This window comes from Pan paniscus, chromosome 2, assembly GCF_029289425.2.
Source record: "Pan paniscus chromosome 2, NHGRI_mPanPan1-v2.0_pri, whole genome shotgun sequence".
In the NCBI taxonomy this organism is placed as follows: domain Eukaryota; kingdom Metazoa; phylum Chordata; class Mammalia; order Primates; family Hominidae; genus Pan; species Pan paniscus.
The window spans coordinates 104422142-104446626 of NC_085926.1; the positions used below are offsets into that span (position 1 = coordinate 104422142).

At 36.1% G+C, this 24485-nt stretch overlaps 1 protein-coding gene across 7 annotated transcripts in view; it reads right to left on the reverse strand.

Moving 5' to 3' along the window:
• Positions 1–24485, reverse strand: part of LOC129397422 (ATP synthase subunit a-like) — a 903826-nt gene that overhangs the window by 101562 nt on the left and 777779 nt on the right. For 6 of the 7 annotated variants that reach the window (XR_010111632.1, XR_010111629.1, XR_010111626.1 and 3 more), the window contains one exon: positions 23946–24042. The gene's annotated coding sequence lies outside the window, so the exon portion shown is untranslated. Of the gene's footprint in view, positions 1–8417; positions 8506–23945; positions 24043–24485 lie in introns of all 7 variants that reach the window. The other variant, XR_010111631.1, reaches the window with a different exon arrangement.

The following is a 24485-nucleotide window of genomic DNA, read 5'->3' on the forward strand; positions in this document are numbered from 1 at the left end:
TTAATTCCTTCTGTGGTTTGTTTTGTTCTTTATTTTTGTTCTAATTTTTTTTCTGCTGCCAAATTTGGGTTTAGTTTGTGGTTTTTTTAGTTCCTTCAGGCATAATGTTAGACTATTTACTAGAGATCTTTATTCTTTTTTCATGTTGGCACATAGGTCAATAAAATTCCTTCTTAGAATTGCTTTTGCTTTAACCCATAGGTTTTGGTATGTTGTGTTTTCATTTACATTTGTCTCATAATATTTCTTAATTTTCTTTCTGATTTCTCCCTTGGATCATTTGTTGTTCAGGAGCATGTTGTTCAATTTCCACATGTTTGTGAGTTTTCCAAGATTCTTTGTTTTATTGATTTTCAGTTTCATATCGTTTTGGTATGAAATGCTACTAAATACGATTTCAATATTCTTAACATTTTAAAGACATGTTTTATGGCCTAACATATGGTCTATCCTGGAGAATGTTCCACGTGTGCCAAAAAAAAAAAGTGTATTCTGCTGCTCTTAAATAAAACATTATATATATGTCTGTTAGGTCCATTTGATCAAAAGTGAAATTCAAGTTCAATATTTTCTTATTAATTTTTTTCTGACTGACCTATTCATTGATAAAAGTGAAATAGTGAAGTTCCCTACTATTATTATATTGCTATCTATTCCTTCCTTTATATCCTTTAGTATTTGCTTTATGCATTTAGGTGCTCGAAGATTGGGTGCATATATATTTACAATGGCTGTGTTCTCTTGGTGAGTTATCCGTTTATTATTAAATAATGATCTTCTTTGTCTTCTGCAACATCTGTTGACTTGAAATCTGTTTTATCAGTTATAAGTGTAGCCACTCCTGATCTTTTTTGGTAATTATTTGCATGGAATATCTTCTTTCATTCTTTCACTTGCAGCCATATCTGTCCTTAAAGCTTAAGTGGACTCTTATAGGGAGCCTATAGTTGGATCCTATAATTTAATGCATTCAGCCACTGTCTTTTCATTGAAAAATTTAACCCATTTACCTTCAAGATCCTTATTGACAGGTTTCTGGTTTTGTTATACCAGTATTGTGCCTTTCTTCCTCTCTTGTTGTCTATCTTTGTGATTTGATTATTTCCGTAGTGCTAAGCTTTGATACCTTTTACTTTATTGTTTTTATGTCTGCTGTACATTTTTGTTTTGTGATTACCAGAAGGTTTACATAAAACCTCTTACAGTTATATACTATTTTAAGCTAATAACAACTTAACTTCCATTAAATACAAAAATCTAGACTTTTACTCTCCCCACATGATATATATTTGATGTCACAATTTGCATCTTTTATATTGTGTATTCCTTAATAATTTATTGTAGCTTTAATTATTTTTGTAAGTTTTGACTTTTAACCTTCATACCAGAGATGTATATGATTTGGAAACCAACATTAAGATATTGGAGTAATTCTGGGCCAGGCATGGTGGCTCACACCTGTAATCCCAGCACTTTGGGAGGCCAAGGCAGGTGGATCACGAGGTCAGGAGATTGAGACCATCCTGGCTAACACAGTGAAACCCCGTCTCTACTAAAAATACAAAAAAATTAGCCAGGTGTGGTGGTGGGGCCTGTAGTCCCAGCTACTTGGGAGGCTGAGGCAGGAGAATGGCATGAACCCGGGAGGTGGAGCTTGCAGTGAGCCAAGATTGTGCCACTGCACTCCAGCCTGGGTCACAGAGCGAGACCCCATCTCAAAAACAGAAACAAAACAAAACAAAACAAAAAACAGATATTGAAGTATTCTGGATTTGACTGTGTATTTACTCTATCAGTGAGTTTTATATCTTTATATGTATTTGTGGTAGTAACTAACATCCTTTTATTTCTGCTCAAAAAACTCCCTTAATCATTTCACATGTGTGGTGGTAATGAATTCCCTCGGTTTTTGCTTGTCTGGAGATTTTATTTCTCCTTCATTTTTGAAGGACAGCTTTTTGCTAGGTATAGCATTTTTGACTGACAGGTACTTTCCTTCAGCACTTTGAATATATCATGTTATTCTCTCCTGACCTGCAAGATTTCTGCTGAGAAATTCACTTTTACTTTAACATAGATTTCCTTATATGTGACTTGATGCTTTTTTCTTTCTGCTTTTAAAATTATCTTTGTATTTGACTGTTGAAAGCTTGATTATAATGTGTCTTAGGGAAAATTTTTTCAGATTGAAACTTTATGGGAACTTTTGAGCTCCATGGGTCTAGATGTCCATATCTCTCTAAAAACTTTGGGAGTTTTTAGCAATTATTTTATAAAGTAAGCTTTCTGTTCCTTTCTCTGTCTCTTCTCGTAAAATTTCAATAATGCAAATATCTGTTCACTTAAAGGTGTTCCATAAATCTTGTAGGCTGTCTTCATTCTTTTTCATTATATTTTTTCTTTTTCTTCTGTTTAGTGAGTCACTTCAAAAGACTTAATTCAGTTTAAAGATTCTTTATTTTGCTTGAGCTAGTCTGCTATTGAAGCTCTCAATTATATTTTTTATTTCATTGATATAATTCTTTAGCTCTAAGATTTATGTTTTGCTTTTTAAAAATATATTTTTGTTGATTTTCTCAATCAGATCATAAATTGATTTTCAGATTTTATTAAATCCTGTTTGTATTCTCTTATGTCTCTCCAAATTTCCTTAAAATCATTATTTTGAATTTCTTTTCAGGTGATTTGTAAATTTCTGTTTCTTTGGGGTCAGCTACTGGAGAGTTATTGTATTTCTTTGTTGTTTGATGTTTCATTGCTTTTTGATGTTTCTTGTGTCCTCGCGTTGATGCCTGTGCATCTGTTGGTGAAGCCGCCTGTACCAAACTTTACAAAGTAGCTATTGTAAAGAAAGATTTTTACCTGCAGATGAATCTGAGGGTGCCAGTTGGGCGGGATGTGATGGTTCTTGTTCTGTGTGAGCTCAGTGGTATAATCTTTGTGCTTTTTTTTCAGTTGTGTTCAATGTTAGCAATGACTGCTGGTGTCCTCAGTAATTTATATTGTGGGAGTTTGTGGCAGTGGTGTTGGCTGCTTAGGTGATTAGGGCAAGGTCTCTAGGGATCTTCCTGTTTTTTATTTCTTCACAGTGGGGAGTCTTAGTTTGGGAGATCTCTTTTGCTATTGGGTCTGACATGGCTCACAGGCAACCATAGTGGCACTGGCATCTAGGGCTCAGAAAGACTTTGGAGATGGGTTCCTGGGCTCAGGAACTTTGTAAAACTACTGTAGCACTTGAAACTTGAGGTACAAGTTTATTATTCAAGGCATAAGTGGATGCTTTTCTCCCACTAAGTTAGGGTCTGTTGCTCTGACGCAGATTCCAGTAGCTGGGACCCAGGGATCTGGGGTTTAGCTGTGGTTATGACCCTGAAGGGCAAGATACACCAACAGCATGGCTCCAGACAAGAAAGCTTGAGCCCTGGGGAGCACAACACAGTTGCAATTCAGGACCCAGAACTAATAGGGCACAGGCGCAGCTTGGGCTCTGAAGGATGAGAGGATGAGGTACCAGCAGTGGTGACTCTGGACCCTAGGGAATGGCAGTAGTCCAGGCTTATGAGGATAGATGCAGTGGCAGCAAAAAAACAGAAATGGCAAGATGTCACTCTGACTTGGTCCCTGAGGGGCAAGGAGCAGCACAGTGATAACCACTCCTTGAAGAGACACATTTTCTCAGCAATTTGAACTGCAGGGAGCTAGTCCAGATCTGGGTAAGCAGGGTACTGTGGCAGTCTGACCTTAAAGTCAGGGTGGCACAGCTTAGCTAGGGCTCTGATTCTCTGAGATACAAGTATTGTATCTGTTTGGCCCCAGCAAGAACAGTTACGCCAGTCAGTGAAGGCTCTGAATCCCTGGGGATGAGGTGGCATGTCAGATGTGGTGCTGAAAGATGCAATTTCTCTAGTGTGTTAGAAGTTGGTAGCTCCTGAGGGGTAAGGTGCTGCATCATCTGTGGCATGGGGTGGCACAACTGCTCACATGTGCCAGAGGCCTGAGGTCCCCAGGAGTCATGGTGTTGTCTCAACTGTGGCACCAACAGGTATTAAGGCTCCAGTGTTTGAGGGAGACCTGACATCCTCAGGGGGTAGGGTGCTGGGTCTTTTCTGGGGCCAGGGCACTGCTGCTCCAGTATTTCAAGACTCCACATCTGGTACTTAGCTGAGCCCTAAGGGGAGAACATGACAGTGACTGGAATGGGGTGGGAGATGGAGCAGCTCTGTGGTAACTTGGATGTAGAAAATAGGGAGCAAAATATCTGCTTGAGGATGGCATGCTACCAGGTGGTCATGGTACAGTGGTAACTGAGCCTCAAGAATGATGGGATGCCATGGCTACCACCCTAAGAGCAGGATGCACTCTAGCAGTGGTTCTAGTTCCAAGATGGCACAGAGTAATAGCAGCACAGGCCTTGGGGATCATAGTAGGACACAACACTACCTACTTCCCTGGGGGTAGTTCAGTGTGTGGACTTCAGGGAGCTACCTAACCTGGACCTAGCCCAGTACCTGTAAGGACTATAGCAATCTCCAGTAGCAAAGACTACAGGTGACCATGGTGGTGATGGAGGCTGCTAGGGTCCTCTTTCATACCTTTTTGTCTGTAGGAAAAGTCCCTTCTGGTTCCAGTGTGATCTCAACTAGGAGGATGCGGTGGCATAATCAAAGCGTTTCCTTCCCTTTTCTATGTGGCCATACTAGGCTTCTGTGTTCTACAGGATTTCTGTTGCTTCTTTGCTCTTCTCTGGTGCTCTTCTTTGGATATGTTGGTTGAAATATAGTTGCTTATTTATTATTTTGCATTTTGTGTTGGGGAAAGAGTACTAGGAGCTTCTAGTCAACCATCTTGCTGCCATCACTGAAAACAGAAGTTTCTTAAAATGTCATAGGATTGGTTTTCTGTAGCCTATACATCCTCTCACCACCACCTCATCATTGACATGTAGCCATAGAATATATTATGTTCATTTTATGATTGTAGGATGTTGCATACGCACAGAGCACTGTTACTCCCCTTTGTATACTTAAATTATTCATTTTATCCTTCAAGATGTAATTCAAGTGTTATCTCCTTAGGAAACCTCCCTGACTACTTTAATTCAATTGGGGGCTCTTATGCTGTGCTGAAATACTCTTGGGAAAAAAACCCTGTTATACCCCTGCCTATTATAATTGTTAGATTTTAAGAAATCTAAGTAAGCCATGGGAGTGTGATCTTTCCCTCAGAAATGAGACTCTGGCTTGTTTACCTCCCTATCCTCAGTACCCAGAAGAATTTTTGGCAATTAGTTTGGCACTAAAAACCTTCTGTTAAATAAACGAGTGGATGAGTAAGTGAATGAAGTGTTGAAGGATGGATATATTGATGGGTGAATAATATACTAGTTTGGGAGGAGAGTTAGAACTTATTTTTTTAAAAGAAAAAATATGAGGATATTATTCTTGAAAACATATTGATAGTTTCTTATACTCATTTTGACAAATAGGAAGTAACATATCTGGGTGATAAAAATATACTGTGAGGGAGACTCAACCTAACATCAATGACCTGAGACTAAATCATTAGCTTGGGAGCTCTGGGAGATGAATATTTAATACACTCAATTGCTTAGTCACTCTTTTTTCATTGCCATTTTTCATTGACATTCTTATAACTGGTAGACATTATATATGCAAGGAAAAAGATAGAGACATTGTGGCATACTCAACGTAAAAAGTATATCTTGAATTCACGTTACTGTTTCAGTAAAGGTATTGTCAGATATTAGGTATTCTGGGTCAAGGCTGCTCCCTGAAACTATGAAGTCTCTGCTTTTCTTGCACACAATGCCAGTTTGACGTGGACCATAATGGAAATCTGTAGCACTGAAAGTTATTCAGGGCATTTCCCTTGAGAGTCCTATCTGCTATGTGCTGGGCCTGCATGACATTATACTAGGGCATTCCAGAGAACAGAAATATTACAGCTGGCCTATAGCCTGGAAGATGACTTCTTCATAATAATATTTCAAGGGAAACTTATTTTGCCAGAGATACAAAGACACATATGGCCAAGGGTTTTCTAAGTGACTGCTACTCTCAGAGCTTTGGTACCTAGCAGTCTTTAGGCTGGAATTATCTTTATGAAACTGCTCGAGTATATATTTTAGGATATCATAGACAAAACATATGGTACGAAATATAATTAAATGCTAAACTAATAATGCCCCAAATGCATACAATCTAATAGCAATCTAAGAGACCATCTTGAGACCAGAATAACGGGGAAACATGGCAAGTGAACAAGTGTGGTAGGAAAGATAGATAAAAGGGAAGCATATTTCTAGAAAGATCCAGTTCAGAATAATTTAATCACAGGGCATAGGATTATATAGTATTGGCAGCCATCAGAAGCAGATTTTCAGTGATCATAATGTCATGATTCTATTGATGATCTGTTCCCAAAGACTTGAGGACAGAGTGCCATTTAATGGTACATCACAGAATGTGCTGTCTTGGATGTCTGTTCCATGGGGAAGTCAGTTTGAGTTCAGGATCCAGATAAGAAGAGAGACTCACTGACAAAAATGCTTGAATGCATTTTTGTTGTTCCCTCTCCCATTTCACAAGAAACCTTGAACTTAAAAGCCTCAGGTCAGAGTGAATTTTATGATACTTCCCCAGATTTATAAAAAAAAAATTGAGAATTAATACTTTAAAAAAATTTCAAATTTTATTAGAAGTTTATTAGCTGGCTTGTTACGTGGGTAAACTGTGTGACACTGAGGCTTGGGATTCCAAAGATCCCATCACCCAGGCCAGAAGCATAGGACCCAACAGGTGATCATTCAGCCCATGTCCCCTTCCTTTCCTTCCCCATTTAGCGATCCCTGGCCTCTATTGTTTTCATCTTTACAATCACGTGTATTCAAAATTTAGTTCCCACTTATAAGTGAGAACATGCAAGATTTCATCAGACAAAGGTCTAATATCCAGAATCTACAAGGAATTTAAACAAATCAACAAGCAAAAAACAAACAGTCCAGTTAGAAAACAGGCAAAGAACATAAACAGAAACTTTTCAAAAGAAGACATAGAAGTGGCCAACAAACATATGAAAAAATGCTCAACATCACTACTCATCAGAGAAATGCAAGTCAAAACTATTATGGGATACCACCTCACACCAATTAGAATGGCTATTATTAAAAAGTAAAACAACAATAGATGTTGACAAGGCTGCAGATAAAAGGGAACGCTTATACACTGTTGGTGGGAATGCAAACTAGCTCAGCCACTGTAGAAAGCAGTTTAGAGATTTTTCAAAGAACTTAAAATAGGACTACCATTCAACCCAGCAATCCCACTAGCATATATACCCAAAGGAAAATAATGCGTTCTGTCATAAAGACACATGCATGCCTATGTTCCCAACAGCACTACTCACAACAGTAGACATGAAATCAACCTAAGTGGCTACCAACAGTGGACTGAATAAAGAAAATGTGGTACATATACACCATGAAATACCAAGCAGCCATAAAAAAGAATAAGATCATGCCCTTTGCAGCAACCTGGATGGAGCTGTAAGCCATCATATTAAGCAACCAAACACAAGAAGAGAGAAGTAACTCTTAAAAAGAAAAATAGAAGATCCAGAAGCAAGAAGGAATTAGACCTAGACATCTTAACACGGGACAAGAACAATATAAAACATACAGAAATAAATCTAAACTGGGCTATATCCCTTAGTTCTACCAAGTCACCATCAGTTTTTTGGAGGAAAAGCTCTGGGAAAAGATGTGGAAACTCATAGTTTTGCATATGTACAGTGAGCTGATTATAATCCTTATTGCAACTGTGGATTTAAACATTAATATCAACAAACTCCTTTGCCAACTTCACCAAATAGTCTTGCATTGAGAAAAATAACTAAAAAAGTCAATGTCTTGATATTACGTGTGTGTGTCGTTTGAAAAGGACTATACATATCTAATAACTAACTGGAATTAAGATTTTGTTGTCCAATGTGAACAAAATGAGCCAAGAAGCATTGTGGTGAGGGATAAATTAGTGAAAATACATAGTATGTACAGTGCCTGGTTCATAATAAGAGCTATTCCTGATCCAGTGATTATTCCACAATTTTGTCTTGAATCTTCTTTATGTTGATGTGATTTATAAAACATGGAAATAATGAAATTCCTTCATAACTTAATTTATAAAAATATATTTATATATTGGTTTGACAAAATTATTTCATATGTATTAGCTCAAGAAATAATGGCCATTTAGAAGAACAGCTGTCATTCTGTCACTCAGAAAATGTGTCTACTGAACTGCTTCTGTGTGTGCAGTATCATGTTACTTTGAATAGAAAGAGATCACCTATCTGGTTTTACCTCCCAAAGCATATATAGTAAAGAAGATGATTATTACCTCTCATTTCACAGAAGAAAAACCTGGTGCCCAGGGAGATCATATCACTAAATTTCACACCATCATCATCATCAAGTATAAAATTCCCCTGGAAAGAAGTATGAGGATTTTAATGAGAGACAGAAAAAAAAAAGGTACCCCACTGAGCAAGGAAAGGAAGAAGGAAGAGAGTAAAGAGAGTACAAGGAAGGGAATAGTGATGCTTTGGGAGAAACATTAGGAAGGACTGGAAACTGAAACCACATCATCCTCTTATGGCTCCTGTCCCAGTGTTTCTGGTGCTGCCTTCCTTTTTCTCATTAAAAGCATAAAATATACTCTTTTCTTTCTAACTCTTTCATATTCTGAAAAACTGTAAGTTTCAAGGAAAATAAAAATTATATAAAAGGAAAGAATAAATCAATCCACAGGGAAGAAGTGATTGCCCTGGGACCTTTGGCAAAAATCTTTTTTTTTTTTTTTACCATTGGGATAGATTTTCTTCAAGTCCTGAAAGCCATTCTATGAGGAATGATCTCAATGACATTTTAAAAAGTACAATATTATTCCAATGCTAGCTGTGGATTCATTACTGTGCTTTTGATCCATAATTTTTGAAGCATCAATTATCCCTTTTGTGAGAAAAAGAGTGAATTTATGACCCATGGCAGCAAAGACAATAGTTTCCCTTTCACAGCCATCTGCACAAATTTATTTCTCTTACTTGATTATTTAATTTTACTCCTTAATCAGCTGTTCAAACACTTGAATTCTCTCAAGACCCTCGTTCTCTTTCTCACCCCCATCTTCCCTGCCCCCAGGGCCAATCAATAATCACTACAGTATGTGTATTTCCTTTGTAAAAATATTAATGCTAAAAATCTCCATGTGAGTACTTCTGATTATTGTGCTCTGCAGGCGGCCTTTCCTGTTTCTTTTCCTCTCCCAAAACATTCCCTAAGCAACTTATGCTAATTAACTATAGCTGAAAAGATAAAACTTCAAATTGTGTTTTACAATAAGAATTTCAATACTGTCCAAAGAAAAAAAAAAGAAAAAAAAACGGGGGGTGGGGGGGTGGGGTTGTTATAAAGTTTTTTTCAGAATTTAATCTTTTCAAATAAACATTATGCTCCTAATGTTAGATAAGTCATTTAATAATTTGGGGACTTGTTATAATACTAATGTGATTAATACTTACGACCCTGTTTATGTAGTTTTTTTGGGTTATTTTTTCTAAATTAATTAGATGAACAAAATGAGCTCCAAAGTGGATTGACTGTACACACACCAGGGTGTCTACAAATAATGCATTCGGATGTAGGAAGAAAATTGTAGAGCTCATTTTTCTACTCACTCTTTTATTTTAAAAATACATTTTAAACTTACTCTTCATACACAAACTGACACTCATTACTTGGTTTATTCATTACAAATGATATATGCAAAATTCTGAGGCAAACATGGAAGTGAGTCACTGTTAACCATGAAAGTTGTTAATTTTATAAAAAGATTTTTAAGCAGTAAAACCTTTACAAAAGTTTTTAATACAATCTAGTGTGATCATAAAAAATATTGCGTAGCTCAGCCAGGCATGGTGGCTCACGCCTGTAATCCCAGCACTTTGGGAGGCCGAGGCGGGCGGATCACGAGGTCAGGAGATCGAGACCAGCCTGGCTAATACGGTGAAACTGTTACCTGGGGTCCTTGCTCCCAGAGCTCCGAAGATGGTGGCGGGCCACCTCCAAGATGGTGGCAAGCTTCCTGTTCTCTGACCTGGGGTTCTTGGCCTCAGGGATTCCAAGGAATGGAATCTTGGGCCACGCGGTGAGTGTTATAGCTCTATTAGAAGTCGTGGGTCATGTAAGAGAACCGTGGAACCCAGCTCGATTAGGATGAACACAGGCACTTAGCCATGCAGGAACAATGGCAAGCCTTTAGCCCGGTTAGGAGCGGCAATGGGGGCCTCGCTGGATCAGGAGCACAGCGGACACCCTGCTGGATCCGGAAGAATGGAAGTCAGCGGCGGGTCTGCGACGGTGGCAAAACAGCAGTGGTGGACAGCGAGCGAAAGCTCAGCTCCAGCCGTAACAAACACGGATCAGAAGAGTGCAGTTGCAAGATTTAGTAGAATGAAATAGAGTGAAAACAGAGCTCCCATACAAAGGGAGGGGACCCAAAGGGGGTTGCCATTGCCAGCTGGAATGCCTGAGTTTATATCCTGATCCTTGTCCCTCTCCCTGTCCTCTCAGGCAATAGATGATTGGCTATTTCTTTACCTCCTGTTTTTGCCTAATTAGCATTTTAGTGAACTCTCTGATTGGTTGGGTGTGAGCTAAGTTGCAAGCCCCGTGTTTAAAGGTGGATGCCCGTCACCTTCCCAGCTAGGCTTAGGGATTCTTAGTCCGCCTAGGAAATCCAGCTAGTCCTGTCTCTCAAAACCTTGCCTCTACTAAAAATACAAAAATTAGCCGGGCGTGGTGGCAGGTGCCTGTAGTCCCAGCTACTAGGGAAGCTGAGGCGGGAGAATGGCATGAACCCCAGAGGCGGAACTTGCAGTGAGCAGAGATAGCGCCACTGCACTCCAGACTGGGCGACACAGTGAGACTCCGTCTCTAAATAAATAAATAAATAAATAAATAAATAAATAAATAAATAATTGTGTAGCTCATGAACTTTCATAAGGTACCTAATAGGAAAAACCATAGAATGGCTGTTGAACTTGGATACTTTTTTTTCCAAAGATGGATTTCCATTTTTCTGACCTTAATTGCAGCAAGTGGCTATGGGCAGGAATCCATGAAAAAATGCATGTAATTTGTCCTTTGAAGGTAAAGGAGATATTACTGCACTGCAAAATTTTAAACCTAAGTTTTCAAAATTATAGAAAAACGTTCCACTACTAATGGTATATCATGTAAACAATGATATATATATCTAATTATATCATGTAAACAATGACCTCTTTGGTTATTTTAATAAACAAAATAAAAATATAATTTTTGAAATAGCATTTATTCATTTTTATCACTTATTTTTAAGATTAATATTTTGTGTATATTTCTACTAAACATAAAAATAACTATTAAATGGATAGATAGCATAGGGAGCAATTATTTTGATTGATAAAGCTATATAGTTATTAAAATATGGCAAAAAAATCTAAATGGAAGAATTACAAAGTAATGAAGAAACTATGAAATTCATCAAATCTAAATATCCCCCTTTTCATATATGTAAACCAAGGCACTGGAAGTTATTTCACTAGCCCAACTCCGCAATGCTTTTTAAGTGCAGGCTGGCCTGAACTCAAGTGTCTGGACTATGTTTAAAAACACCACCCATGAGGCTGTATAATCTGGCTATTTTTTTCTTCCTAGCCTTATCACTTAATATTTTACACATTCTGAACTGTTTGCATTACCAGATATGCTCCATGAACTTTCTTCCCCCTTTGCATCTGTCTGTTTTTTTTTTTTAATCTCATTTGCCCTTCTCCAAAATCCTTGCTATTCTTCCTAGTTTATCCTTCAGAGACACAGGCACAGACATCACTTCTTTGAGAACATAAAAGGATATACATGACAAAATAAAAGTAAACTTTCACATATTGTCTAAACTCTCATTGCATAAACAGGAAAGCCCAAATAAGTAATGCAACCCAGGTGGCCCAGTGCCCCAGTATCATAATCTAGTGACTTTTTTCACTTCCCCTAAATAATTTCCAACTGTGATAACATTGGCAACCAATAAAATATGACTATTTTATATCTGATTACTCATTATAAATGTTTTAGCATAATTTGTACCTAAAATTAATCACAGAAGAGAAAATAGATTAGTTTTCCAATTAGCTCTTAAAGTACTAATAATCAGATCTATTTGCATGGCTTATTAAATGTTTCTTACAGCATCTTTAAAAAGCGATTTATAACTTTTCTATTAGTGTACAGGAGCAAAGATATTGAAAATATTTATTCAGTAATTCAGGGCAAACCTGAATAAGTACAAGAGGTGTTTTTCATAAGTCAATTTGTGCTTAATTTACCTGTCACAGAGTTGGTTTTCTTCTGTTGAGCTGATCTGAAACATTTTTACTGATTAGGGTTTTGCAACAGAGGATTTCAAAATGCAAATGTATCTACAGCAAGATGTGCCAAGGTAAGAAAACTTCTAGTTTGGGGTTTTAGGTAGACAGGTGTGTTCCCAACTCTACCTTCTCCCGTTTCCTCTTTAATTATTCGTCAGTTGGAGTTAGATCCTCCAAAGTCTATAACTAGTACTTTGAATAAAACATGGCCTTTGTGAAAGTTCTAATTTAGTGTTTCATTTTGTTAGGCAAATGTAATTTAAAATGATCATTTAAAAAATAATAATAGTTGAATAGCAGGCATAAGATTTTAGCCCCACAGAACAGTTATGCTTAGGTGTGACCCTTTTTCTGGGGAATTGAACTCAACTTATTTTAGAAACCTCCATCTGGTTCAATATCTAAAATTTAATCATGTCTAATTTTTTAGGTAGTCCTTTAGCTCTTAGGTTAGACACTTAAATAACTATTCAGTCAATTACGTATTTTTCTCAATAGTCTTCTCTTTTTTTTTTTTTTCCTCTGAAATGATTTAAATTCATGAGTGGGGGAGAGTGTAGCTTATTTATTGCCCTGGCATCAATGGAAACTTCTTTTTTACCATTGTTTTTTTAACAGCACTGGCTTCTACCAAGACTAACTCAGTCTATTTGGTCTTCATCATCGTATGCTAGCATCTTCTGCTAATATCAATGACATTCCCATGACCTCTGGTATCCAAGTCTGTGTCTTATTGTGCAGCACTATCTCTTTGTTCTGCTCAGTAATTCTCAGGGAATACTGCACTCACTAACTGAACCTAGGGAACTTTCATAGACACTCTCACATAGCAATGGGATACAAGGGCTCTCTGAATCTGCCTTTGGGCCCATTCTCTTTGGTTCCACACTTATCCATTGTTAACACAGTCAGGGTTTAGTCTGGATATAGGATTACTCTAAGACAGTCTAATTTCTCCATGCTACAAGCTGGGGAGGTACAAGGCTCTCTGTCTCAGGCCTGAGTGAACCTACTCTCACATCTACCTTTGCAATTCTGTCCTAGATGCTTTCCTTTTATTATGCCTTTTGTTATGCATTTATCGTGGTAGGAAAATGAGCTCTTACCTAATTCACACATTCTATTTCTGATATGGTTCAGGTATAATCTCTCTGCTCTGACATCTCTAACCTTTTAATATTATAGAGCCCAAAATCCCTTTGTCTACAAAATTCTGATATTTTCCACAGCGATTCTCCCCTATGTCAAGCATCTGTATATTTAAACAATATATCCAGATATTCACTTGCCTTATCTCAGTCTATGTCAGCATTTTCCCAGAAGTAATGAATGCCACTGATTCACTGACCAAATAGCCTCAGCATGATGGGAAAATTTTTATTTCTTAAAAAAAAAAAAAAAAAAAAAAAACAGTTATCTCAAAGTATTATTATGTTGTTAGATCTTATATTAATTTGCAAATTTGAAATTCTTTTGGCAAGTAAAATGCATATTTTATGCATGGAGACAGAATCTACCCAAATATCTCAATTATAGCTAGAAATAATGATAATAACCCTAAATTGCAAACACTTTTTAGCACTTGCATTCACACAAATAAGATAGAACATTTATAATGCTACCATTGTGGGATCTGGATAGACTATTTATAAACTAATTTAATTAGTGGGCAAAGTTCTTAACATTTCAGGGATATATTCTGAACTGCAACATATCCTTATCCGGGTAACAATAAGCTTGACAATATATGTGAGAATTCTACTCTTAAGACTTTTAGGAAATACAGATCAAATCCTATGAACAACAAATTCTATTACATCCAAACACTGTAACATGAAACTTTCAAAAGTGTACTTATTTCAAGGGATATTAAATACAACTGAATTCTAGTGCAGTAAAAGAATCCAATAAGTCCTCCAGTATGGTGATTGGATTTGAAATGAAACAGGGCACTTTAACAGTGTAGCTTCAATTCATGCTCCTGTATTTTGTCCAGATATTAAGATTTAAACATGGAATCAGCATGACCAATGCTTTATGTAGGTTGCTTTTAATTTTTAAAGAGTATACAATGTCATTAAATGGATCTTTCCTTTGTGGTATACCATAAAAATTGATTAGTCATCCCACACATCTTTCAACAACAAAAAATAATAATCTGATCTGATTATATTTTCCCATGGATTGACAACCTTGTTATAGATACCAAAATTTCCTTCACAGACTCTTTGATGTATCTCTTAAGAGTATTGTGTGGCCATCAGTTATGGTGTCTGTCTTGGTGAAATTCAATCGGAACTGTGAAGGAGCTAGTTTTCTCAGCATTATTAAGGGACCCATTAACTAACCTGCAACTGCGGTCAATGCTGGCATTCATATTTTTTAAAGAATCTTTTTTGAAATTTTATTACCGCAGTTTTACTTTAAATATTTAGCAGAATCAAGATGAGCTCTGTAATTCATCTACCTTCCTAAAGTAAATAAAAATGTGAAAATAACATTGGGATATAATCCTACTGTTTAAATTTGTTTCTTTTTCTTTAATCTCACAGTAATGACTCCCTTCCTTACAAATTCTATTGCATCTACCACTCATTCTAAAACTGTCTTTTTGTTCTTGTGAACTGTTTTATCCTCATTTTGAGAGAGAAGTTCAATTATTTATAAGAACACTCAGTGAATTATTTTCAGTATGTTGGAAGTGGGAGTGTCATCTTTTGTTCTTTTCCATCTGTAACACATATGCCATCACTTGTTCATGCCTGAAATGTGTTTTCTGAAGTATGACTTTATTAAAGTGTATGTTAAGCCTTAAAATAGTCTGCTACTAAATAAAACTGCCAACTGTGATTTTTTTATTTTATATATATATTTTTTATTATACTTTAATTTCTAGGGTACATGTGCACAACATGCAGGTTTGTTACATATGTATACATGTGCCATGTTGGTGTGCTGCACCCATTAACTCGTTATTTACATTAGGTATATCTCCTAATGCTATCCCTCCCCCCTAACCCCACCCCACAACAGTCCCCAGAGTGTGATGTTCCCCTTCCTGTGTCCATGTGTTCTCATTGTTCAGTTCCCACCAATGAGTGAGAACATGGGGTGTTTGGTTTTTTGTCCTTGCGATAGTTTGCTGAGAATGTGGATGAAGCTGGAAACCAGCTGTGATTTTAATAAGTTTAACTTTTTGAGAATTTATTTATTTCAATTAAACCAAGAAAATTCAAATTAAAATATTAATTGTGTTTCTGAAGTAAATTAATTACATTAATCACTGGAGGAAAGACATAAAGATGAGTAACATTCAGTTTTTGCCCTTTGAGAGCTTACACTCATCCCAACGGGAAGGACAAACAGTTGAAAAAAACCAAACTCCCGAACTTTTTTCAAGTCAAATGAGATAGGTAATTTGACAGATCTATTAACAAAGACATTTAGGAACAAAGGGGAATCAGGAAACTTTTTACAAATGGGCTATCCTTTGGTATGGACTTTGAAAGTAAGTGTGGTGGAGTTTGCTAGCCGCTTACCTAAATCTGTCCTCATTTTCTTCCTGGGCACATATCTAGACTACATTTCCAACTTCCCTTGCAATTAGATTTGTTCATATAACTGAGTTATATTAATTGGATGGCAACAAGGGTAGGAAGTGTTATTTTCCGGCCTGGACTATTAGAATATCTTCTTAATGTGGTTTTCCCTACTGCCTAATTGGAATAAAGAGCCCCATAGGGTGACTTGAAAGCTAGAAAATTATAGACCCTTCAATGTCCTGAATGCCTGCGTGAAAGAGGGCCAGTCAGTCAATGGATTGCCTACTGAATCCTGTTACATAAGCAAGCAATCAATTTGGGTTTGAATATGATACATTTGGACATCTATATGTGACAGCAGCTAGCTTACCATAATTGATACAGATTGGTAACATTCTAGTAAGTGTTATTAGACATGAAGTTAAATGACATTATTCTGGTAGAGGAAATAATATGCCTAAAAGAATAAAACTAGAAAAACATGACTCTTATTCATGATGGTCTAGCAGTCCAATTGGGCTGAAGTATAAGTTATAAATAGGAAAAAAGTAAAAAGATTGAAAGTGAAGGATTAGGTTGATTGAAAAGAACACTTGGCTATACCAATGCATATATGTTTTTTCCATTCAAATTCCCATTTTTCTGTTGCAGTCATAAATTTATCTTTCCATTTGCCCCTTTGTCCCTGGAATACTTATAACCAAAGCAGATGTCTCAGTTCTAGCTTTGACTGGTTTTGACTGTTTTCCTTTGTATTGCTGTATCCTGTCTTTCTTTTTCTAGTCTACATATAATGCTGAGTCCAACAAACCATAATCTAGAGAAATACTTGTACATAATGTTTGCGTGAATATCTAAAAGGCTCCTGGGGTAGAATAGGAAAGTGATTATAGGTATAGAATCAGAATCTATTTTTGTTTTCTTCTTTTATTTTCCCATTCTCACTTAGAGGTAAGGGTTAAGTTTGAGCTGTATGCATTTTTTTTTCTACTACCCAGTGGGATTTTTAAGTCTTTTTCTCATTTATATGGAGGATCATATACATTTCAGTAGTATTTGCATGGAATGTTTCTACATGATGGCAATTATAAATTATTCCTTTCTGTTTTTCTTCAGCAGAATATAAATATCAACAGCAAAAACACTACTTAAAACTAATATTAGCTCACTTAACCCAAATTACAATCTTACAAGGTAGAGACTATTGTTTGCCTCATTTTATTGGTAAACTGACACTTTGAGGGAAAGTTAACTTGCTCTAGGTTTCCGAGCTGATAAACAGTAGAGTCATAATTTGAACTCAAGCAGACTACAGAGCCCCAGCTCAGCTCATAAACACAACCCTATGATAGAAACCAGCTACATTCACAACAATTGTCTCAGTGCATTTGTGCTGCTAGAACAAAATATCATACACTGGGTAATGCATAAACAATAGAAGTGTATTTCTTACAGGTCTGGAAGCTGCAAAGTTCAAGATCAAGGTGACTGTATTTCGATGTCTGGTGAGAGCCTTCTTCCTGTATTCTCACATGGTGGAAAAACAGAAGGGCAAAAAGGGGCCAAACTATTTCCCTCTAGCCCTTTTACAAGGCAGGAATCCATTCATGAGGGCAGAGCCCTCATGACCTAATTGCCTCTCGAAGAATACTCCCCTTAACACTGATGCATTGGGAATTAAGTTTCAACATGAATTTTGGAGGGGACATAAACATTCAAACGACAGCAGCAATCAATTTTCTCCACATTTTCCAGTCCTCTAGAAGGTTTTAGCACTAGTGACTTCTTCTGGGAAAAATCTAGAAAGTCATAAGATGTCATACATTTTCTTTCATTCCTTGCTCTATTAACTGACTGAATGAAGAGGATGCAGTGGCAACACAAGGTGCAAGGAACCATGATCCCTGAAGTATATGGAAAGCCATCTGCCAAATGCCTGATTAGTCTATGAGGAGAGCAAGAAATAAACCTTTATTGTGTTAAGCACTGATAATTCTGAGTTATTTATTACAGCAGCTAACATTAATTGCTTGGATAATTGCACTGTTTATATCTAATGAGAACAATTTAAAATTTGAGGACTTTAATCTTCAGCATGTTTTGTTTAGCTTTCTGATTTTTCTTGTCCTGTGTCATTTTACCAGTTATTTCCTAGTTCATATCTTCAATTAGCATGTTTTTATTCCCAAGAATATCCTCTAGGAAAAAAATCTTTTGGTTCTACATCATATGTGCTTTGATCAATTTTCCATTAACTACTATCTCATTTGAATTACCCACATAAAGCTTCCTTACTCCAAACATCTGTCTGTGAACCACTGAGTTAGAATCTACTTCCAATATCTGATTCTTTAAATTCTACACATGTAATTCTGGTTTGATCTTAAAATCCTATAATAACTTCTAGAAATTACAAACTATAACTACCACAAAAATTTTAGTTTTTAATTATATTTCTACCTTTTCTTCTACTTATCTTCCTTTTAGTAGCTTTTAATGATACATTACATGGAAATAGTGGTGAAACTAGAACTGCTTGTCAGAACTAGTTTCTACAAACTAGAACCTCAGAGAGTAAATGAATCTCACATGCATTCTTTTATAAACACAGAGAAATGCAAGCAATTTGTTCATTGAACTCTTCATTTGCAGGAGTAATTAAAAAACACACATACAAAAAAAAGACCAAATAAAAAAAATGGCAGGTGCTCTAGGCCACATGCTCTAATCTCCATTTGCCCTAACTTTCCCCATAAGAATATAGTAATTCATGCAAAGCTGAATTAGAATCTTCTTAATGTATACATACATTGTAAGTATTAAGTATTTAAAAATGCAATACTGCTAGTCTTCTAATTTCAATTATACAAGGTACAAGGCAATTTAACCTTTCAGAGATAATCCTATCTACTTTGAATAATAGGAAATTTGGAGTTACAAAACACATAAGCTAAAAATCAGAGATATAACTGTAATGCAAATAACATAATAATTATTATAATAGAGGAACGCACAGTGATGTGATAGCCCCAAAGAAGGAGCATTGGAGAATAATCTAGTGGGTTGCATAGCAATTTTCCATGCAGAATGAGAAGAAAATATGTCTAGGTTTGAAGCATAAAGAGTGTTGTTAGGAAAATAGAAAAAAGGCTGACGATAATCAAAGTTTACGGCCCATGTGAAGTATCAGAAAATTAGGCTACAAACTACGTAGAGGGATAAATTTGTGAAGGCTTGTAGTAGCAGGTGCTACCAGTTCCCTACCCAGATCTCCTTCCCCTTACTGGCATCCCCCAGCAAATGTTAGTGTTGGCCTCCAACAACTAATTGCTACACTCTTCTCAGAAGAACTGTCCCCTGGTCTAAAAGACTCACCTTTCTCATTGATGCTTTGGAGGTTACTCCTAGGGGCTGGCCCATTGTCAGTGACTGATGTGGGGTAGAAAGGAATGCATGGCCCCTTGGTCTTGTGTGAATGATTCTGTAGTGATATTCATGTTCTAGTGGTCTGTGTTTTTCAGGATTTGATCAGACAACTGATCATTTTTAGTTGTCTGGAATAAGTAATTTTGCATTAGACCTAAGAAATTGTGAAAGATCATGAAGTAGTCTAAGGAAGACAGTTGCCTCTGCATCTGGTGGTAGATTGAAGTTGTTAAAAGTCATCAGAGTGGCTGTTAGTAAGAAGTTAGACATAAAGAACAAACTGGAGCTCACTAAGGCAGGCTGGAACCAAGGAACACAAACTGCAACCTGTGTCTGTCTCCCTCTGACTCCAATCATGATAATGTAACTGATCTGTCGATGAAGCTGGAGACCAACACCAGGAAGGTCTCTGCACATTCATCTGATCCAGAACTTAGGGAACTGAAGGAAGAAATCAAATGAGAGCATGAAACCAGCTGCTGTCTCCACTAGGCCTGTGAGCCACAAGATCAGCAATAACGGGAGCTATCTTCAACAGCATCTTGTGCCCTTCACTGACCTGCAGGGTAGAATGGCTGTTACTTACCTCTGCCTTCTAAATTTTATGCAGATATCACTTGTAGCCAATGATAAACCGAGAGATATAAAGGGGAGAGGATTCTGGAAAATGTAGTTTCAACTTAACTATGTTGATACAGTACAGAATGACGACAAGCTCCCCATAGTATCAGCTGAACACATAACTTTACTTAGACGTTACACAGACTTCAACTCAGCACGCATCCTACTTTGATTCTTCTGCCACCTATTTTGCTTCCCAGATATCCACAATTCATGTGAAAGCATCACATTAGCAAATCCCTTACACGAGAATTCTGTCTTGGTCTCTGCTTCTAGATAACCCAACCTAAAGTGCCCCTCATCATGATAATGAATTGTGACTCTATTTCATAGGCAACAGGGAGATATTGATAGCTATTTTTGTTCATTGGTGATAAACTTATTAGATAGGTGACACAGGATAATCAACGAACCAAGATGCCAAGGGTTTTAAAATGCGCTAATAAAATACTGCTAATTAAACTATAAAGCAATGCTTTCTGATTACTAACAATTATTAAATTTGCTAAAAGAGCTATTTATTTTTTAAATTAAGTAAACAGATTTTTATTATAAATTGGTATCACATTTATCAGTATCACGTTTGTGGATACATTAAAAAGGATTTTTTTTTTTAAATTTTTATTTTTAGAGACAGGATGTCACTCTGTTGCCCAGGCTGGAGTGCAGTGGCATAATCGTAGCTCACTATAGCCTCAAACTCCTGGGCTCAAGTGATCTTCCTGCCCCAGGCTCCACAGTAGCTGGGACAGGTGTACCATCACGCCTGGCTAAATTTTTAGAACTTTTTTGTAGAGATGGGGGTCTCGCTATGTTGCCTAGAATGGTCTCAAACTCCTGGCTTCAAGCAATTCTCCTGCCTCAGCCTCCCAAAGCACTGGGATTATAGGTATGATCACAACATTGGCCAAACAAAAAATATTCTAATAAAAATAAATGGATTAAGTTATTTTCAAAACTGCCTCCTAATAAGTATCTAAATATTGAGTTATTTCTCAACTTAGAATGGTCAATGTCTATAATTTTATACACCAAATCTTCCTCTGTGCCATCAAGAATATTGATAATACATTTCTTAAAGAATTGATGAAAGAACTAAAAGTCATTAGTGCTCAAGAGCTAAGTTTGCAGTCATGTAAAACTAGTTTACTTTTGACTTCCTTTTTAGGAATGTTGTTCCACAATTTTTCCTGAGATTTTTTTTTTTAGTGTCACCAACACCCATGCAAGTTATGATACTGAGACACTTGACTTTCAGATAGACACTAATAAATAAACTCATTATGACTGCCACCTGGCTGATGGTGATTGTAAAAAGTATTCTGATTTCAAATAACCTAAAGTATGAAAAATTGTTTACTTAGAACCAATCAATACACTGTGGTACCTGAAGATGAGTTGAAGGTGGATAGACAATAATTAGGATAACTGGCTAAGTGGCATTTGTGTTAATCCCAGCAAAAAATGTCAATCACCAATACCAGAATATAAACAGTGGCGATGAGAAGGGATTTGAATTACATTTAGGAGACAAAACTAGTGGGATATTTAGTAAAAAATATTTCTCTGTGAAGATGCTATTCACAAATTTATATTAAGTGTCCCAGAAATGATTTTGCATCAAATTCAAATGGATATAAAAATGTGTATGTATATAAAGGCTGATACTCATTATCATAAAATTTGAAGTACTTTTAATAATTTTAGAGTTCTTGATGAATTTGTATATTTATACAGATTCCATTGACTCTGCTGCCCATATTAGGGTATCATTCTGACTACAAAAAGAGTAACTCCCATTCAACTGATTTCCATCTATTAATTACACAGTGATGTCAGACCTTAGTTTCCGGCCACGCTCCTATTCACAAATAACTTAGAGAGTTTCATTTTAAACAATATACTCATGAGATATGATAATACTTTGCAATTCAGTACAAAATTGTTTTCCTATTCAGTTACTGGTTTAGATTTATTCTCTTCCACCTCATGATTAAATAGACAAATTGTACCATAAATATCCCTATTATTTTTTCTTGCTATGCCTTTCAGTGGGCTAAAGAAAACATCTTATTTGCATTAGCAATATCTCCAGATGCATGTATATGTCTGATATCAACAATGAAGCACATCCTTGGCATTAGTTATTTTAATATTTTTACCATAATTAAATTGTAACTTCAGAATTCCAAAGACAGTAATTGCTGTGGAATATACCTCAAGCAGATCATTTGACTAAGGCCTAAATTTATTGGCAGTATTCATTCCTAAAACTTTTTTTAAGTTACTTATAACTTGCTTATTTTACACACTGCTTCACCACACATTTTAATGTAAAATATTATTCTTTGGAGGAATTGCATGATCAAAATTTTAAGCACAAAATTTATTGCTGGTTAATATATTGAAACAGAATGAAAACTTAGATCTCTGCTTATCCTCTCACATCACTTATGCTTACAACCTCTAGGTGAGGCCAGTAGATAGTCACAATATCAAATTAAATTTAAGCAGAATAAAACCTCATCTTTGGAATTTGTCAGTTCTTACAATTAACTTTTTCACTTGGTTTCAAAAATAAACTGTATATGTAACATCTGTAAAGAATCAATTTTCACCTGTGTGCACATGTATCTGTAATGCATATACTTATGTAAATGTTTTAAACTATCATAGAAACTTCAAACATACCTAAAAGAAGAGCAAATAATGTAATAAAATTTTGTATTTTCATCTTTCAGCTTCAGCAATTATCAACATTTAGTCATTTATATTTTAATACAATGACAGTTTCTACTGCAGCTATTAACCACAACTACCATTTGAAGACTAGTATTACGTACCAATGTTTCACGTGAAGTTCTTAGTTTTCTGCAGTAGAAATAAGCTGGCTAATTTAAGTAGAAAATAACTTTATTTAATAGAAATAAATAATCTAGAAAAGGATTATAACATTCTTGAGGATAAGATATTCCGGAGCACCACTGAAAATCATGATAAAGCTTTCTTAAGTGCCACAGGAAATTAGGTGTAGCTTTTACCTCTGCTACAACATTCACCAAATACAACTGACATAGACATTTAATTTATAACCACTAGTTCCAGTGATGTAATTAACAGCATCTAATACACGTCTATCCATAACTGCGACAGAGATTAGAAAAACAGGCAGCTGGCTTCCATGGTGAGAGGTGGTCTAAGAATCACAGAGTAGGATATTTCTCAAATATAGAAAAGGGGAACAGATGCTGGAAATTCAACATTGAACAATAACCACTTCAATCAGGCATCAGGCACTGGGCTAATTTCAATAAAAATGCATGTAAAATGTTTAGCCCGGTATTTAGCCTATAAGTTAGCCTCTCTCATTGTTCTCACTTCAGAGATAAAGTAATTTCAGTTAATTAACTTGCCCAGTGTTATGCAACCATTAAATAATGGAACACGGATACCAACAAAAGTCTGGCTGATCCAAAGTCTGTGTGCTAAACACTGCACTATTTTTTAATTGAGAGTATTTACAAAAGCCATTTATTTCAATCAAATGATAATGTTACAATAAGACAGTGAAGGTCAATAGCTTGTCCACAGGCATAACACCAGCAACTTCAGACAACCTTTACAGCAGATCAGACTATCTGATAGGATTTTGATGTACGATGATGCTTTTATAATAGTACTTACTGTCTATTGATTGCGGTGATTGTGGTAAAGCTGGCATCCCTAAATTCAGAGTCTATCTTCACTATTAAATTAAGTATCTAAAATACTCAGTATATCAGAACTGTAAATGACACAGATATAATGTCTAAACAAACAATCAAAACTCAGAACTCTATACAAAGAGATAGAAATGTTAATGGAACTTACCCAGAGATTGACAGTAGGCAAAACACCCATCACTTCCCAAGGAAGAACACCTTGATTTGTTGCTGCATTTGTTTGAAATCAATCTGAGACATTCAGGCTGAAAGGAACAACAATTCAATAAAGAATCAACACAATTAAATGAAGTTATATTTCACTTGAAATTATGCCAAGGGCCTTTCACATTCCAGTGCTCACATACTGTAGACATATATTGGCAAAACATATATATGAAAACATAGGAGAATGGAGACTTACATAAAAATTGGGATACAAATAGCAAATTATCTGAAGATATATTTTATGCCTAATAAATTTCTATTTCCAAAAATACATATAAAAGATGTACTTATTCTAGGTTCTTGAAGGACCATGAAATGAAAGAAAGCTAAGAAGATTTTAAATATATTTTTCTATTTACTTACAAACTTGTTAATGTCATATTGTTATACATTTACATGTTTTGTACCTATGCAATTACTTCCCTAGGAGGAAAATATTCCTAGAAATGGAATTTTGAGGTATAGAGGAATGCATTTAAGC